The sequence below is a fragment of the Rhea americana genome, unplaced genomic scaffold (assembly GCF_003343005.1).
Source record: "Rhea americana isolate MKP2758 unplaced genomic scaffold, rheAme1 scaffold_16, whole genome shotgun sequence".
Classification (NCBI taxonomy): domain Eukaryota; kingdom Metazoa; phylum Chordata; class Aves; order Rheiformes; family Rheidae; genus Rhea; species Rhea americana.
In genome coordinates this window covers 4,113,824-4,126,697 of record NW_028185705.1, presented here as the reverse complement: position 1 = coordinate 4,126,697, position 12,874 = coordinate 4,113,824, and positions in this window count along the sequence as shown.

The following is a 12,874-nucleotide window of genomic DNA, read 5'->3' as shown; positions in this document are numbered from 1 at the left end:
GCTAGATCCAAGGCTGAAGAGGGCAGGATGGAGTGGTGGAGCAGGTGTGAGGCTGAGCGGGGACCTCCCGTTGTGGAGGCAGCGTGCCCCAAGCCCGTCCTAACCCTAACACCGAGCCATACTGCGATCGTCTCAGCGGGCTCCTCTTGCTAGATCTACACATTGAAATGAACCAAAGCCAACGCTGAACGACCGACGGCACTGCCTTCAGGAGCCTCCGGCCCCTCTGCAGGAGAAGGCCAGCAGAGCAGCAAAGGGAGAGGCGCGGGTGGCCAGCCGCACAGACGAGGAGGGCCGCGGGCACGCGGGCACGCGGGCTGCGGCGAGGCCCAAATTGCGTAAAAGCACGAGATGGCCTCGCGGAGACGTGCACACCTTAAATGAGGCGGCTAGYGGGCAGCCAGGCCAAGGGACCCGGAGGCTGCAGCCACGACCGCGTCTGAAGCCGCTCTTTGCAGCGGGGAGTTGAGCACATTATTCCTACGGGCGGTCTGYGGCGGACAGATTTTTCAAACTCTTTTTTTTCCCAAACAGGAAGGCCRAGTCTTTGCAGAGCCCATATTTACATGATGCTTAAAACAGCCTCCTTTGGCTGAAGTGACTTTAAAAGCAGTTGAAAGGGAACATATAATGCACTTATTGTCTCCGCAAAATCCTGGTTAGTTCAATTCTGGTCAGGAGCCGTCGAATCGATTTGCTGGACGGCATCCCCTAAGGGGGGCAGTCTGTCTGGCCGTGTTTTCATTACAAACTCGGCTCTTTTGGTGTTTATGACTACGTTGTAAAAATGCACTCAAGACAAATATGGTCTGAGTAAATAGAGCCTTACTCCAACGATGCTTTAAAAGCAAATTGGGATAGGCCAATTTGAATGCAAGAATATTAAAAATAGCTGGACTGGATCCTTGGTTGCTGTAAACCTGTGTGGCTGCCTTGAACTGCTGCCACTTCCAACCAGTGGAAGGTTCTCATCTGCTTTAATTTTTATTCATAATCTAGAAAGTAAAAATTAATTTAATACACGAAATATTTGCATAATTCTCAGGTGTCCAGGATTTTTCAAAGTCAATCATTTTCAACTCTAAACCTGCTGATACTTCAAAAACGCTACAGAATCACGATGAATGAAAAAGGGGAGAAGGAAAGAATTTTAGTCAGTTTTATGTGARATCAGTCATTCCTTTTAAAATAAGTCACTTTATTAAAAAAAGTATGATTTATGGAAGATTGCCAGTTGCCTTTCATGGCTTGTCCCCTCCCTGCCTTGGGCTACCTTTGCTCTGTCAGAAGTGCCCCATGGCCCTACAGTAGGCAAAAAGTGCATTCACTGTAGAAATTTCCCCTCYCCCYTTTTTTTTCTTTTAGTAGTTATTTGCCGATCTTGCRACTTTCCTACGTCTCTCTCTGACAGCTGATCTCTGAATTTCAGACTGTCATTACCTCCTGGAACACTGTTCAATCAGAAAAGTAGTGAAAAATCCACAGACAACATTAAACGTGAATTTTCACATTGTCCATCTCACAAATGTATCAGAATCTCAGAAGTCCTTTTATCTATTTTAATTCACTTTGCAGGCTAGCTCCATGTTAGCTGCCTCAGTTTCAAAGCTTTTTGCACGGTCATTTTTTTACTGAACCAATTCATCCTGAAACATGCACAGCTTTTTAAGCATCACTTTCTATCTTTGCTGAAACAAAAATGCCTCCAYGTTCTCCTTTGCAATGCAAGCTGTTGCTCTTTAGTCTGATGGGAATGGAAAAAAAATAGGCAAAGTGAATCATTTTGCTTCATTCGTGCCACGGGAGCATTCGCTCTGCTGCTGCGGGAGGCTGCCCTGGGGTGCCGGGTTGGGCAGGCGGGACACGAGTCCCCAGGGGCACAAGCGATGGACGACGCGACGTTCAGCCCAGGGCGGCGCAGGAGCAGCCGTCCAGCCCTGTCTCTTGTTATCGCGGTTGGCGTGGACACTTCCCCACTGACTTCGGCGCTTTTATCCCAATGTAACCGATTGCCATACAGYTCCTAAAACCAAAACAGCTCATAGAAACGTGGTGATTCCATACGAAACCACCCAGTGGGAGGACCCAGCGTAGCTCCTCTGCAGGCAAAGTGTCTGCAGGGTCCCAGCTTGGCCTGGGCTCTGGAAAAGTGAGGTTCCTCCCAAAGGAGTGAGCCCATGAGATCCCATTTTCACAGTGCCTTCACAAATCCATTAAACGTCAGCTTTTTCTACCATTAAAAACTCCTATATCAGAATTAGGAAATATCATTCTAAATTAATCATGCTACTTTAAATTTGACACAGTAAGTTAAGGCTCATCTAAAAGACCTCAACTGCTTTTAGAATCAGAGTGAAATACCTATTTTTAGCTTTCTATGTAGCTGGTAGCTCTCTCTAATTCTTCTTGAAGCCTCAATTTTTACTGCAAGCTAACTGTCTATGAGTAGGCATTCAAATAATTATTTGGCCTATTCAAGTGATAATGCACTACAGAGTTTGCAGGGTTTTGAGGAATAAGAACATGAATACATCAGCTCTCTAAAAAGATGATTTTCTCACAAAAGAAATGAGAAAAAGCGCCTAATGTGAGACAGAAGAATTAACTTTTTGTCCTAGAAAGTCTGTTAATGACTACAGGATCTAATTTGTTTGGTCTTTCACACTACATATCAAACAGCGGTCCTCATTCAGCAAAGCAGTGCAAGTTTGCAGGCTTCAATTCAAGGTGAAAATAGGCATCTCCATGAGATGCTTATAGAGATTCATGTAAGGTTATGGATCCTGCTACATAGGGTTGCATATTAAATTTTTTCCCTCAAGGAAAGCTGATACTCTGGGTTGAGACGTCATCCTTCTCTCCCCTGCACTTCCATTTTATGCAAGTAATTAAGATCAGCGAAACCAGGACCAGGCCTGATCCATTTCACAGGGTCTTGGCCTAAGAAGGTCCTTGCTSCTCTGCCCTCTGTGTCAGGGACTAGGGTGCAGAAGGCAGAAGAGGTCTTTTTTTTTGGGTAGGTACTAATTTGGGTCCCCAGACTCAATCAGTTTCCATCAAACTTYCTTTAACTTATCTTAAAGTTCCAAAATTTTTGCAAATTAGTTTTAAGTTTTCCACCTCTCTCTCACGTATGGCTGAAATTGGCCAAACCTTCACCMGTTACCCGCAGTGGGCTGGCTGAGAAACAAAGGCTTCTTACCTATAATTCTCACTGAAACCGTAAAACCAGTCAGGATTTAAAGTGTAAAGTCTTTAAGCAAGTCTGGGCACCCACAGGTATGATTTTAGGTTATTTACAGCAGTTTGGGTAATTGCATAACATAAAGAAAATGAATGGTAATTATAATATTATACAGTATCTGTTGTGACTCAGGGAGAGGGCCTCACATTTATATTCCAGTCGCATTTGGAGAGGGCCATGGAAACTGTTACTTCTATGAATTTGTGCACAGACCTGAGCAGTTAGTGCGTATGTGCCCAGGTATGGCTCTGTACGTGCGAGGAGGAGGAGGAAAGCAGCAGGCACGTCCACCTACAGCGGAACAGAAGCCAGTTGTACAAGAAACAAGAAAATGCTTATTATTAAGGGGACAGCACATCATTCACAGCTCGGAGTGAGCCACAGCGGTCTTTTCCATGAGTATTGCACCACAGGCTCGCTTCTGTCCTCTCCTGACTTAGAGACATTAGTCATCAAATAAACCAACTGAACAAAAAAAGTGTCAGGAGACTTGCAGATTTTAGGATTAGATGGGGGACTATAGTCTGAAATCTTACTAAATCAAGCCACAGATTTCATCAGCAAATCCCAAATATGGAGAGACAGCTTGCTTTGGGACTAGAGCATATCTCAAGAGCAATCAAGCCTTGACTGAAAACAATGAAGAATTCACCACTTCCCTTGGCAAACTGGTCCTGCTCTGAAAATCTCATTTCCAGTTTGCATTTTGCTGATTCAGACCAATGGATGATCTCATGCCCTCTCGTATCAGGAATCTTCACCTTCCGCTGGCAATTACCAACTGTGAACACAGTCCCTATCACCTCCTTGTTGAGAAAGCAAGCCGAGCCCTTTTATTCTCTTGCTGTAAAGCAATATTTTTGTCACCATCAAATCATTCCAATAGCTCTTCTCCAAGACATTAAAATCAATACATCAGAAAACTTTGTTGAAGTTTTGAGCATTCTTGCAGGAATATTCTCACCAATACCACAGATGGGGGTAAAGACAGAGATAGGGTAAGCACATCTTTCCTCTCATTCCCTACTCCCTGGATAATGCAGCAAATGCAATAGGTTTGACTTCAGCACCACACTGAAGAGAGAGACCACCCTACCTAAACAGGAATTACCTTTTTTTTTCAATTACTGCTTTCTAGCTTGCAGCATCCTCGCCCCACAAGAACATCCACAGGGCTCTCTCTTTAGTTATATATTCTTAAAGATGGAGCAGACTATTAGTGTATAAACTAAAACAACCTTGTGAATACACTAATAAAATGAAGCAGAATTGAAAAATCATTAACAACAAAACAGTATCTAAGAGTGCTTTTGCTTCTGAGGTCAGATAAGAATAACTGCGATGAGCTGCTGTTCTAGCGGTACATTCCTAATGATCCTCATGTCTCATTATGCTGCTTTTCAGTGGCGTTGCTGCTGCCGTTGTCATAGCAGTCTATGAAGAACCTTATGTAAGAAATAAGATGATGGTTCTGCAGTATGATAAAAAAGAGTGTTTAACAGATGAGTGCTAATATTCCAGATTAGGAATTCTTACGCTCTTATTCGGTACTGGATCACGTAACTGCATGAATCATTTTGATTGTAAAGTACACGTTCTCCCATCAGTTCAGAAAGATTAGAGTGGAATATTACACACAGCCTAGTCAAGGAAATGGGGTATTAGCGGACCAAAAAAAAGCTGCAGACATACCAGCAGAAGCCAAACTAACGTTTTCTAGTTGCTCATGAGAAATGAATCCTTTGACTTTATATATAGATTTTATTCAGACTTCTACATATTTGTGTGATTGCATTTACAAATCCTAGGGCAGCACAATCCTGAGTGACGGAGTGGGAATTGAGGAGATGAAGATTCATGTGACGGGTGGGAACTCAATGCCTTTCTGTAATTTTCAGATACGTTTTCAAAAAAAATGTAGACTTTTTGCCAAGAAGATGTAATATTGGTTTGGGGAGTTAGCTGGACTTCGGGGAAACATTCTTTCAACCTTTGTTCTTAGTGATTGCTTTTGGTAGGAAACTTCTTTCCTTTGAGCATATGCCAAAATGGGCTAGTGGACACGAGCTGCGGGTAGGAGACCAAGCTTGTGGAGCCACGGTCTCCGCTGGCACTGCTGGGCATGTGTAGCTAGGTAGTTATCCACTGTGGCAGGAGCTACTGGCCTGTCAGAGAAGGAGATGGAAAAGCTTCTACCGCCATAGAGATCTGCAAAACATAAGAATATCAGACGGGTTGTTCAGGAGGGCATTGCTATACCTCCGCTCCCATCCTCAACCGGCCAACGCTGAGCGTGTTTGGCAAGCCCACACTCAATAAATAAAATAGCCCACCTTTCGGCAGTGCTGTTTCTGCCCATGTCCCACCGGGCCGCAGTATGCCCGTTGCCGTTGTGCCCCCGCTGCCCTGCGGACGTGCCCAGCCGCCTGCACGGCTTCCCAGAGCACCAACAAGCCTCCTCTGTGCCAGTGGAAAGTAGCGGTTGTGCTGTGAACGCTGCTAACGTCTCACCTACTAATACCTCCAAGGGGACCAAGAAGAGGTCACTTGTTCGCTTCGTATTTACTTTGCTTTGCGCAAGCTGCGTGGCTTGCTCAGACTGTCTGCTGGGAGCAGGCAGAAGTGTTTCCTCCTTGTTACACAGCTTGGTTTCTGTTTCGGTGGTGTTGCTTTGCTTTTCCAGGCTCTCACTGACGCACTGGAGCTTGGTTGCGGCCAGAGCCGGGATGCCGGGCAGGTTGTGCTCACACTCCTGTTTGGATTAACATTTCCTAGGGGCCCAGCAGGTCTAATGCCCACTTGGCAGCTCTCATCATAGATGTAGGGACAGGGAGGAATTAGTTCCAGAGGAAACAGCCAGAAACAACTCTTTTTCTGTTCTTCCGCCACCCCCTTCCCCCCCAGTTTTCCACTTGTTTTTTACATCTTCTGCAGTGTGGGTGTAGAAAATTCCCAGAATCAGCTGGGAACTCCATCCAAAAAAGCCCCTGGACTTTATCTTCCTTGTGTCCTTCCAWCTTCCTGGTGTACCTTATGGCTGGGGCTTTTGTTCTTTCACTTTGGGGTATTTGTTATAGGTCTCAGGTCTGTGGTGCAGTGTTGCAAAGGGATCTGCAGCATGGGAAGCAGATGCAATGCTGCAGGCAGGCCTATATTCCAAGACCTCTTGCTGGACAGGGCATTTATCACTGTTAATAGGAGTATTAGCAGCTCTGAGGTCCATCATCCTCCCTTATTGCTCTGTAATGTTGGTCATCCAAAGTAGAAATATGGAGGATATATACCCAGAAGGATCTCATCCACTTTCTAATCCATCTCTTCCTTCAGGACCTACTCATAGGTTTTTCTTCTCTCTTACTTTCCCCCTCACTTTTCTCATTTCTGTCTCTTTTCTCTTTTCCCTGCACTTAGTGTTGTTTCATTTTTTAATGCCATCACCAGTAAAGAGACAGGTATTCTCAGCACATGGCATCGCTGAGGTGCCTCCAAGTCCTGGAGTACTGCTGGATTCCCTTTTTTGTCCCTTTCATCCATATTCAAGTTCTTCTCAGAAAGAAGAAAATTTCAGTGAAACAGCATGTTAGCAAAAGCATGCATTAAAAACCCTCTAGGGACAGCTGCAAAATGCTTCAGCTCAAGAGAGCCATCTCCAGCATGGAAACTTTACTTAATATTCCCCTAAATACGAGCTTAGAAAATTACAAAATATCTCTGGTGACTTATGTCTCTGAGCATCCCAAAGCACTTAGGAAATGATATTCACATGAACTGCTTTATCTGTAGCTGGGGTACTACCAAATCAGGGGTGACACCTGGCAACTATCTAACGTCACTTGCTTACATGAAAGAAMAACTTCAGACTACAAAAGAAAAAAGAGCCCTATCCATTAGTTTGTTTTTGCTGGGTTTTTGCTTTCAGATTTTTTTTTCTTTCTAGGATATAGAAAATAAAGAGTTAATGCAGAACTTAGATGTTCTGATTATGTTAGGGCTACCAGAGTTTTTAACATCAACAAGCCAGCATCTCGGTTTTATCTTTTAGATAAACACCAGGCAACCTAATAAAACAACAATTACTCAAGCAACTTCCTTAGAGCTACTAACGAAATGAGAGTAGCATGTAGGTGAAGTTTTGGGCTGTGGTTCTGTGAACACTTCAAGGTGAGGCACTCTTGTACTCAAGGAGGGATCGTGCCTTCTCTCTGCCCCAATTTCCCATTCYTGCCGTGCTCTGCTGCACTCCCTTTTTGCAGGCACAAGCACAGGTGAGGTGAACCAAAGAGTTTTGATAGGGTAGACCTAACTGGATCTGGGCCAGAATGAGCCATTCGGTTTTTCTTGGTTGGATTAGCTCTGACCAGGACTGGTTCCTCTGAAAGGTTCATACAGATGCTGGGGCTGGCCTCAGGGCCAGGGCAGGAGAAGGGCTGCTGTAGGAGGTGTGCAGGGAAGCCCCGGCTGCACGGGCAGCTCAAAGTGCCTGCGAAGCTCTAGCTTCCAAGGAAGGAGGGTGACCTACTGCATCATCTTCTGGAGATGAGATGCTACAACAGACAAATGATCCACCTCAGCCTCCTGCTTCCCACTCTGCTCTTCTGCCAACTCACATTTCAAGAACCAGTGGTGCAAAGGCTGTTTAAGTATTCCAGGAATCCAAAATGGTTGCTTTTATGGTAAACATCAAAGGAAACAAAACCCCAACAACACAGGCTAGTGTTGGCGCTCTGCCCCGGTGGCAAGCCAAATGCTCGGAAGATGCATCTCATTCTCCAAACAGCTTGTTATCTGAATAGATATAGCTAGGCCACAGATGGGAAAGAATGAAAGGGGAGGAGGAGGAGAATGGTCCAAAGCTGAGGAAAAAGGAAGCACCAGAAAAGAATCTGTCTGGAGTATGACAGATGAGTGAGATGGCAAAGCAGTTGTCTAAGCTTGACCACAAAGCCCAGCAGCATGCTCAGGCTTCTCAAAGACTCTGCACAGATACACCATATATGCTCTTATTTCCATCTGCTGTGTCTCCCCCAGGCTAGGATAAAGTGGACAGGTCATACAGACCCAGGAGAACTTCAGATGTCCTGCCACTCCTGCTGCAGACCAAAATCCAGGTGCAGAGTACACACACCTTCAGCCACATGGCTGGATGTTCATTGCTGGTTTCAGRCCCTTCAGTGACTCTTTCTGAACCTCCTGTCTCCCAACCATGCCAAAATTTGGGAGCGAGTCCCCAGGGTGCATGGGCAGGATCATACTTGCCTCTGCCCTATGCAGATGCACTCTCCGAGCCAGCACTGTCCCGCGCTTCCCACACTCCCATGCTCTTCTCTGCCTTTCCTATTTTGCAGCCCAGATTCATACAATTAATTTTCCTCTTATGCTGACTATTGCCGAAGCAGGAATACAAGCCCAAGGACAAATGGCAACGACATTTCCCATGCTGCTCTGCTCCCCAAAAGCTGACATCTCCTATCGCTCCAGAAGCCTCGTTCCCTGTGACCAAGGTCTCATATAAATAGCGTTGCCTGAGGGTAACATGGTTGCAGTGAATGGCTGAATAAGACCATAATGTATTTTCTTGTTGCCTTGACAATATACTTGTGCTCCAGAGGTCTATTTTAACCCTGTGCTGGGGTAATACCAGCTGACAAAACCCTCCTGGAAACAAGACAAGCAACTACGTTTGCAAAAACATGTTTTCACACATGTGGTAAGATCATTAAGATAAGTGGCCTTTTGCCCTGGGAGAGGGGCTGGCTGTTTGCCAAGGAAGGATTCTGCAGTTTCTCACTCCAGAGAAAGGATTTTCAAGTACTACATAGCAAATCCCTTTCTTCAGCGCTCTGGAATTTTTTGAAAATGTGGCTTGAAAATAAACCAAAATGTTCAAAACGCTCATGCCTCATGCAAAAACTGCAGAGTCCAAAGACAGCCTGCGGCAGACTTCAATGGGCTTTGGGGCTCTACGAACAGCAGGTTGTTGCTTACGGAGAGCTTTAATTCATATTCCACAGAGTGTTGTTTCTTTTACATTGTTATTAATTCAAATCATGGCACATCTAATTTCAGCATTCCTTAGTGACCAATGCATTTCAGGACCACRACAGTAGCATTTGGCAGTGAGAAACCAGTTAAGCACAGTATCCTATACTCAATCTGCTGTGCACTCTCTGGGGAATAGCACCATTTCCTAAAGCCAGTCCTCCCTTAATCACTCAACAAAGTGGTTCAGTGAATAAATCAGAAATGGGTTTTTTTGTGATGTTGTGGAGAAACCGCTGCTCAGACAGGATTTTTTTGGAGTGCTGGAGGTTCAAGAATTATTTTTCTGAGAAGCTGTGAGACAATKGTCAAAAGTGCCTCAAAAAGCAGTTACATTCATAACTGAGGATCTCAAAACCTGTCAGATATAGAGAGAGGAACAGGCAGGTACTGCTCCAACTCTTTCTAAAGCCAACTCTTTCTAAACCCAGTTACTCAACTTCCTGTGGCAATGAAGAGTGACTACACTACAGATGAAGAAATATTTCCTTCAGTTTACCCTAAATTCCAGTGGGTGATGTAACCAGAAATTCCCTTAGTTTTGCATTGCTGAGCACAGTGGAAAGGAGGAACGAATCAGTTTTCAATGAACCACTCAGATATTTAAATCCCTCAGTAAAAGCTATTGTGTTCTACCGGCTTTAGCTCCTTCTGGCTCTGCCGTCACAAGGTCCTTCCATTCTTCATCCTGCCAAGGTTAATAGCCAGYGCCGGTCCAGTTCCATCTCATCTCATTGTCTTGCCTGAGATGACATTTTAAGCAGAAAGTGCTTTTTGTTTAACTGGAATAACGTCAAGCAACTTACCTTTAGTAGCCAAAGCCAATAGCTTATTCAGTCAGAAAGCTGCTAAATAGCTTGTTCACATAATTAAAATAATTACCTAGGAGAAAAGATAGAAGAGTGTATATTCCTTTGGAGAAAAGCATAACTGTTAGCCTACACTGACCTTTCCCTGCTGTTTCCTTCTCACAGGGGAATGAATGCTATTAGCTGAAACTTCCCCATGACTGGTCCTTGCTCTGCCCTTCCTGACTACAGCCTCACGTGGCATGGCCAACAATTCATGTGGATTRAAACAAGCACCAGCAATCTTCGTGGACATGGCTTTTATTTTTCCTTAACTACATAAATAGGATATTCTGTTAAAATAAGTCTAAATAGAGCAAGATATTCAATCACGTACATAACTTCCATCAACTAAATAGTCCCGTTTGCTTAATGTTAAACACAAATTTAGGAGGGAAAAAAGTTAAGCACGTGGTTCAGTAAATCAGGACCTTACAGAAATCACTTTGTACACTCTCATCACCTTTATCAGCATCTTAAACAACTTCCTCTACCGGAAAAGTTGCCTAGGACGAAGACGGGAAGAGAAAGCTTTGCCACAACTTAACCCTAATGTGAGTCTGACCAGGCGCGTACAGGATTAACTCTCCATCCCCCAGGAGACAGGGCTTTCCCTTTGGCTGTGGGAGGGCTGACAGTAATTTATGTTCCTTTCTCTAATCCAATATAAGCCAGAGAGGCTTTTTGAGGGTTTCCATGCAAAAGGGCAAATTAGTCATGATTTTCTCGCTATGAGGACAGAGCAATCCCCCCTCCACAAGAAACACCTCTCCCTTTGCCTCAGCTTTACCACGACAGCTCCCAGCACGCTGGGTCTGAGCTGAGCCCGTCCCGCCGTTACCAACAGCCCTGCCCTTTGCTGCTGCGAGCAGCTCTCCACGAAAACAACTGGAAAAGCACAGATCATCCTAGGATGCAGGGGCCTTGGAGAGACGCTGAGATAGGCTGCTGCGAGCTAAAGCCRCGGCTGCGGAGCTGCGAAGCCTTTGCAGCTAACGTTGCTTGGGCCGGAGCGCTTTTGAACTGCAAAGAGGAAACGATATAAAAAGAAAAAGCTTTTATTCTGACAGTCAAGCTTAAGCCTGCCCTTATAGCGTGCAAAGTGCAAACTTCTTAAACTTAAAGAAGAAAAAAACGTAAGGGCTGGACGCAGCAGACAGCCAGGTCTGACTTAAGCCGTCAGTGCAATAAAAGCCTTTGAGATAGAATAAATCAAATCCTCTATTTCCTCTGGGTGAGAGCAGCTTCAGCCCCATCTATGGCAGCTTCGAAGGCCAGGCTGTGCCGTGGAGGTCCGGGAGGCGAAGGCAGGGGCCGGGGCACGTTCCCGAGCCGCCTCYGACCGCGGCTCCGGGGCGGCTGTGCAGCCCAGGCCTGGGGTGGCACGAGGGCGGCAGTTCTCAGCGCCGGCCGGCGGGCTCCAGCCTCCGGGCCGGGTCCCCTCTGCCCTTGTGGCGACCGCAGCCGCTGCCGGGGTTTGCCGGGACAGGAGCAGGGCGAGGAGCAGGGCTCCCGTCCCTGGGGGCGCAGCGCCCCGCGGGGCCCCGGAGAGCCGCTCCACCAGTGCCCCGGGTGCCGGGAGCGAGCGAGCCCTGAGCTATTTGTGTTCTCCCTGCCTCAGCCCTCGTGGTGTTTTAACAACGACCAAAGCGGCTAAATTACAAGGAAAGCGTAGAACCACAGCTTCTGCTGCTGTAATCTTGCTCGCGGGTATTTTTGGTCCAAATTCCCGCAGCTGGTCCCTGTCTGTAACAGCCAGGATGGGGTGACTGAGGCAGGGGGTAGGATGCTCCGGCCATGTAAGCTGTGGAGATCAAGCCTCAAGGGTGCTTAGCCCTTTGCAGGCTGCCTGTGGTGCTGGGTCGTGTACATGCAGCGACGGGTCGGGGTCTGGGCTGCAGCCGGGTGCATGGTACGTGTACTGAGGAACACGTACCCCTTTGCACCCCTGGCCATGCACCAACCCTTCGTGACATGGTATCCAGCCATAGCTGTGAAAAACTAATTCACATTTAAAGTTCTCTGAAAATACAAAGATCGGTTTCAGTCAGGGTTTTTTAACCCTGCTGTGTAATAAACTCAAAAATTTATTACTGCTATAATCCTACATAGCTGCAGAGTCTATGAGTAATAACAGCTCTACAGCAGTGTAACCTTTCCAGCATTTGCATTTCACTTTGCATCCTTACCGGGGATAAGAGAAAACCGCACTAATCTGCGAAATGCCTTGGGTAAGACAGGATCATCAGGAAAATAGCAAAAAGTAAGGTGCATACTGTGCGCGTGTGTCGTGCTCTGACTTCCCTGTCGCTTTTACTCAGTTTATTAGCAGAAGACATACTTYCACTGCGCTCCTCCCTTCAGATATAATCTACTGCAGGAGAAGCACAGCCACAGAGTTTTTTGCTCTTTTCACTTTGCAATATGATGCCCATCACTCTGGAAGAAGCACATCCTCTCTGCTAGCCCAATGGCAGAAGCAGCTCTCAGTGGTGATCCAGGAAYGGAGACCCAAAGGTATATGTGATATTGCCATCATCTTAAGCACGACCTAATCTGGTAGTTAATGGAGGCTGGCACRTGGGACAAAGTACTTTAGGGTGTAAGGTAATTTTTTGATGAGTTCATTCAGTAAGACCTGGCAGACTTTCTACAAACAAAATAGATACAGCCCAGAGAGGCAGGCTTGAGCCCTTTGCCTCCCCAAACCTACCTTGCTAGAGCACTCTATACACCTTGCAAA